At 45.2% G+C, this 6362-nt stretch overlaps 1 non-coding gene across 1 annotated transcript; it reads left to right on the top strand.

The window, feature by feature from the left end:
- The first annotated feature begins 767 nt into the window (after positions 1-767).
- trnal-cag (transfer RNA leucine (anticodon CAG)) lies at positions 768-849 on the top strand. Its single transcript has one exon. It is a non-coding gene; the product is annotated as a tRNA-Leu (tRNA).
- The last annotated feature ends 5513 nt before the right edge of the window (positions 850-6362 follow it).

Here is a 6362-nt window from a genome sequence, read left to right as displayed (position 1 = left end):
GTGAACAGAAACTGCATTTCTAAAAAGCACCACGGAATTTAGCAAAATTTATTGAGTCGCTTCTCCTCGATTCCCACCCAGGTTTCCAACTCAGTTGGTATCCATGTGGCTCATGTCCAGGAGTGAACATCTCAGCAACAAATTGCACGGTTCAGGTAAAAGGCACGGAAAGTGGCATCTCGAACTGGCTCCGAGGTCAGAGCATTCTCACAATGTGATCTGTCGTTCTCGGATTGTAATGCTACCTCCGGTTTTAGGGTGGAGAACATTCTTTGGGACTCTTATTCTGAAAAAAAAACAGATACAGTGACAGAAACGATGCTGCACGGTATGATGTGGAACACGGCCTGCTCAGGTATGTGCATTTTCCCTGTAGTCCAGTGTGTTTCGTGTTCCGTGTAAACGTGAAAGTCGTCCTGTTTCGAGCAATGGGTGAAATCATTTAGCAAAGCAAGAATGGAAATTCCAGTAATGTCAAGCAGCTCATGGTTATTTGAACAAATCATAAGCGAACCCATATTCTCACGCACTGACAGATACATTTGTAGCTGAAAAGAGTCTGAGAAGATAGACTCAGCTTACCATTGATTTTTGTCTGGATTGATGGGCTATCAATATCTGCTGCGAAATTGACATTGTAGCCGGGCACATCCCAGCAGCTGTGCGAGACCGAGAGGAATCATGGAACCCCTTTCATGTGACTTTGCATCTGTTGTTATGCAGGAGCACAATTGGAGATACAAGTAAATGAGGCTGCGCGGCCGGCTGGTAGTGTGGCCGAGCGGTCTAAGGCGCTGGATCCAGGTTCCAGTCTCGAAAGGGGCGTGGGTTCGAATCCCACCACTGCCATTTCTGCTGATCAACTCCAACGCTGCAGCTTGTTAAAATGCTGTTTCGGTGCTCACTGTATATTGATGTTGAAAACAAAAGTATAATGGGTTTGCTTCCCAGGGAATTAACTTTGGTGTGAGATACTGCCAAATATTTGAAAATGTCTCCACTGTCATGATCGCGTTCGCCTGCCGCGCGGAAAATCGCAAACAGTTCTGCCGTCCCAGGCAAGTTGAGCTTTTACTGGAACCGAATGGAGACTGTTATTTCATCGTTGTTGTGAAACGAAGTCCTACGGTGACTCTACTCGTTGTTATTTGGGTTTCTAGCTAATGGGAAAATCGTTCCAGTGAATTTCGATGTCATACCTTATTGAATTTCTCCCATTTCCTTCATTTCCGTCCTGGAAACATCGGAAGGGAAAGGTAATCTAATCGAGACTGTGATTGGTGAAATTCATTTTTACGGCCAATTCTTATTATGTTCTTTCTTTCTCTCGTTTCAGCATTGTCTGGAAAGTGGTGGTGCGCTAAGGCTGCAGTATGTTTGAAAGAGTCGTTTGGAAATGCCCTCTTGTTAGTTGTGAGATTACTTTATGACTCATGCCCTCGGACTGTATCACATTTAGCATTCATGCATCTCTGCGTCTGAAAATGCATGAGGTATGCCAGTTTTGTTTGTGTTCCATGTTAAATGCTTTCTGTTTTGCGATTCGCTCAACACATTTCGATTTAACAGGATTTCTGAGGTAACTTCCAGCAGCAAAAATCCTCAGCTGAGGATCTGGGAAAATTTCACAGAGTATGGTCAGTCGGAGCTAAAGTAAGGAAGTCGTTCCTTTTTTGCAGTGTTTCACAATACTACCTTTCCCGTGAGCAGTCGAACAGACTAAATGATTGTGCCACGGACTGCGATGGCAAACTCCGCTAAAAAGTAATCCTTTAAAGCCGGTGGAAGCAACATGACGTTATTGGGGTACACCGTGGAAAAAGATACTTCGGTGGACCTCGTCCATGCTCACCACATTGCCAAAATTAAACAAGTCCCGTTCCCCAGCATTTGACCCCAATCCCTCTAAACGCATCCTATCCAGAAACTCACCCGATTACCTTTGCAATTTTCTGAGTGTAATAGCCTCCTCCACTTCCTCTGGTAGATCATTCCAAACATGCACAACCTTCTTTGTGGGAAATGTGCCTCAGGTCCTTTGTCACTTTCAGCCCACTCACCTTAAAGCTATGCTGTCGAGTTTTCAACTCACACCAACTTGGGTAAAGCACGTAAATACTCAGTTTACCACCCTTCCATAAGGTCATGTCGCAGCTGTTACGCTGCAGGGAAAGTCGTCCCAGCCTATTCCACCTCGCCCTACGGTACAAACATCGACGACATCTTTGTCTATATTTTGTCATCAATTTAACGTGTCTTTTTTTTTACGTTTCCAAGATGTCGATTACGCTGGACAACAACGAGCTATTGGAAACAGAAAGGGGAGACGTAGAACGGATTCAACTTTCAGTGCTGGACGCCACGGAGCTGCAGCACATCCGGCTGTGGCTTGTTTCTGTCGTGTAGTGGTCATCACGTTCGCCTAACACGCGAAAGATCCCCAGTCCGGAACTGGGCAGAAACTGCTTTGTTCTTCAACTGCAGCCTTTTTCATGGACAAGAGCTGAGCTTTCTTGCATGCTTTCCCATCTGCAAACCTGCCTTCGAATTTGCTTGAATAAACCTGCTCTGGTAGTGAAATGTAATGCAATTCCATTTAATTACAGTGCAAAGCGTTGTTAAATTTTTCTCCAACCTGTTTCTGATCATATGCCATTCTGTTGGAGAATGCAGTTACCGCCTTCTGATCCTTCCACGAAAAGCAGTACCGCATTTGCCTTCCTTGCGCAGGCGGCACGGTTCAAAGACTGGAAAGAAGCAGATGCTCTGGTGTCACAGCGCACCACGAATTCCTGAACTTGTCTGTCTGTTAAATGTACCCCAAGGTCGTCTCAGAAAGACCTCATTTGGAAGCTGTCAATCGTTATTCAACGTGCGAGAATTGGCACCAGATATCCTGAATCATGTTTTGGAGCAATTCGCACGTTAGTGGCTCATTCAATCAGCAACAGCAATGAAAGAAATTGCACTCTCAGGAACCTTTCGACTTGCGCATTCATAGCGTCGCTAGTATTAAGGTCCGCCCCTAGATTTCAGTCATGTTGGAACTGAAACGGATGAATCGACCGAGAGGCTACAGAATGATACCGCATCCATTTGGTTTTCTTTTAATCACTGACGAGCAGGAAAATGTAAACGGGGAGGGCGTGTGGACAAGTGAGGCAGTTGCAGCTCTGGTGAAATTCCTTTTTTGTGATTCACTCAGCAGCCAGAGACGTGAAGGTGACTCAGGCGTGAAAGCTCTTCACATCGAGAACAAAAAGCACTCAAGGGCAGTTAGCACCTCTTCTGGAGTGGGGGTGGGGTGAGGTAATTACCTGTTGACTTCTGTTGCTATGTTCAGAAACTGGCTTTTAGATTGAGGTGAACAGAAACTGCATTTCTAAAAAGCACCACGGAATTTAGCAAAATTTATTGAGTCGCTTCTCCTCGATTCCCACCCAGGTTTCCAACTCAGTTGGTATCCATGTGGCTCATGTCCAGGAGTGAACATCTCAGCAACAAATTGCACGGTTCAGGTAAAAGGCACGGAAAGTGGCATCTCGAACTGGCTCCGAGGTCAGAGCATTCTCACAATGTGATCTGTCGTTCTCGGATTGTAATGCTACCTCCGGTTTTAGGGTGGAGAACATTCTTTGGGACTCTTATTCTGAAAAAAAAAACAGATACAGTGACAGAAACGATGCTGCACGGTATGATGTGGAACACGGCCTGCTCAGGTATGTGCATTTTCCCTGTAGTCCAGTGTGTTTCGTGTTCCGTGTAAACGTGAAAGTCGTCCTGTTTCGAGCAATGGGTGAAATCATTTAGCAAAGCAAGAATGGAAATTCCAGTAATGTCAAGCAGCTCATGGTTATTTGAACAAATCATAAGCGAACCCATATTCTCACGCACTGACAGATACATTTGTAGCTGAAAAGAGTCTGAGAAGATAGACTCAGCTTACCATTGATTTTTGTCTGGATTGATGGGCTATCAATATCTGCTGCGAAATTGACATTGTAGCCGGGCACATCCCAGCAGCTGTGCGAGTCCGAGAGGAATCATGGAATCCTTTTCATGTGACTTTGCATCTGTTGTTATGCAGGAGCACAATTGGAGATACAAGTAAATGAGGTGGCGCGGCCGGCTGGTAGTGTGGCCGAGCGGTCTAAGGCGCTGGATCCAGGTTCCAATTTCGAAAGGGGCGTGGGTTCGAATCCCACCACTGCCATTTCTGCTGATCAACTCCAACGCTGCAGCTTGTTAAAATGCTGTTTCGGTGCCCACTGTATATTGATGTTGAAAACAAAAGTATAATGGGTTTGCTTCCCAGGGAATTAACTTTGGTGTGAGATACTGCCAAATATTTGAAAATGTCTCCACTGTCATGTTCGTGTTCGCCTCCCGCGCGGAAAATCGCAAACAGTTCTGCCGTCCCAGGCAAGTTGAGCTTTTACTGGAACCGAATGGAGACTGTTATTTCATCGTTGTTGTGAAACGAAGTCCTACGGTGACTCTACTCGTTGTTATTTGGGTTTCTAGCTAATGGGAAAATCGTTCCAGTGAATTTCGATATCATATCTTATGAATTTCTCCCATTTCCTTCATTTCCGTCCTGGAAACATCGGAAGGGAAAGGTTATCTAATCGAGACTGTGATTGGTGAAATTCATTTTTACGGCCAATTCTTATTATGTTCTTTCTTTCTCTCGTTTCAGCATTGTCTGGAAAGTGGTGGTGCGCTAAGGCTGCAGTATGTTTGAAAGAGTCGTTTGGAAATGCCCTCTTGTTAGTTGTGAGATTACTTTATGACTCATGCCCTCGGACTGTATCACATTTAGCATTCATGCATCTCTGCGTCTGAAAATGCATGAGGTATGCCAGTTTTGTTTGTGTTCCATGTTAAATGCTTTCTGTTTTGCGATTCGCTCAACACATTTCGATTTAACAGGATTTCTGAGGTAACTTCCAGCAGCAAAAATCCTCAGCTGAGGATCTGGGAAAATTTCACAGAGTATGGTCATTCGGAGCTAAAGTAAGGAAGTCGTTCCTTTTTTGCAGTGTTTCACAATACTACCTTTCCCGTGAGCAGTCGAACAGACTAAATGATTGTGCCACAGACTGCGATGGCAAACTCCGCTAAAAAGTAATCCTTTAAAGCCGGTGGAAGCAACATGACGTTATTGGGGTACACTGTGGAAAAAGATACTTCGGTGGACCTCGTCCATGCTCACCACATTGCCAAAATTAAACAAGTCCCGTTCCCCAGCATTTGACCCCAATCCCTCTAAACGCATCCTGTCCAGAAACTCACCCGATTACCTTTGCAATTTTCTGAGTGTAATAGCCTCCTCCACTTCCTCTGGTAGATCATTTCAAACACGCACAACCTTCTTTGTGGGAAATGTGCCTCAGGTCCTTTGTCACTTTCAGCCCACACACCTTAAAGCTATGCTGTCGAGTTTTCAACTCACACCAACTTGGGTAAAGCACGTAAATACTCAGTTTACCACCCTTCCATAAGGTCATGTCGCAGCTGTTACGCTGCAGGGAAAGTCGTCCCAGCCTATTCCACCTCGCCCTACGGTACAAACATCGACGACATCTTTGTCTATATTTTGTCATCAATTTAACGTGTCTTTGTTTTTTACGTTTCCAAGATGTCGATTACGCTGGACAACAACGAGCTATTGGAAACAGAAAGGGGAGACGTAGAACGGATTCAACTTTCAGTGCTGGACGCCACGGAGCTGCAGCACATCCGGCTGTGGCTTGTTTCTGTCGTGTAGTGGTCATCACGTTCGCCTAACACGCGAAAGATCCCCAGTCCGGAACTGGGCAGAAACTGCTTTGTTCTTCAACTGCAGCCTTTTACATGGACAAGAGCTGAGCTTTCTTGCATGCTTTCCCATCTGCAAACCTGCCTTCGAATTTGCTTGAATAAACCTGCTCTGGTAGTGAAATGTAATGCAATTCCATTTAATTACAGTGCAAAGCGTTGTTAAATTTTTCTCCAACCTGGTTCTGATCATATGCCATTCTGTTGGAGAGTGCAGTTACCGCCTTCTGATCCTTCCACGAAAAGCAGTACCGCATTTGCCTTCCTTGCGCAGGCGGCACGGTTCAAAGACAGGAAAGAAGCAGATGCTCTGGTGTCACAGCGCACCACGAATTCCTGAACTTGTCTGTCTGTCAAATGTACCCCAAGGTCGTCTCAGAAAGACCTCATTTGGAAGCTGTCAATCGTTATTCAACGTGCGAGAATTGGCACCAGATATCCTGAATCATGTTTTGGAGCAATTCGCACGTTAGTGGCTCATTCAATCAGCAACAGCAATGAAAGAAATTGCACTCTCAGGAACCTTTCGACTTGCGCATTCA

This window comes from Chiloscyllium plagiosum, unplaced genomic scaffold, assembly GCF_037043375.1.
Source record: "Chiloscyllium plagiosum isolate Xiang-an unplaced genomic scaffold, Cpla_swu_hap1 HiC_scaffold_51, whole genome shotgun sequence".
Taxonomy (NCBI): Eukaryota; Metazoa; Chordata; class Chondrichthyes; order Orectolobiformes; family Hemiscylliidae; genus Chiloscyllium; species Chiloscyllium plagiosum.
The sequence above is the reverse complement of the archived record's forward strand: the minus strand, read 5'-3'. Positions and strand labels throughout refer to the sequence as shown.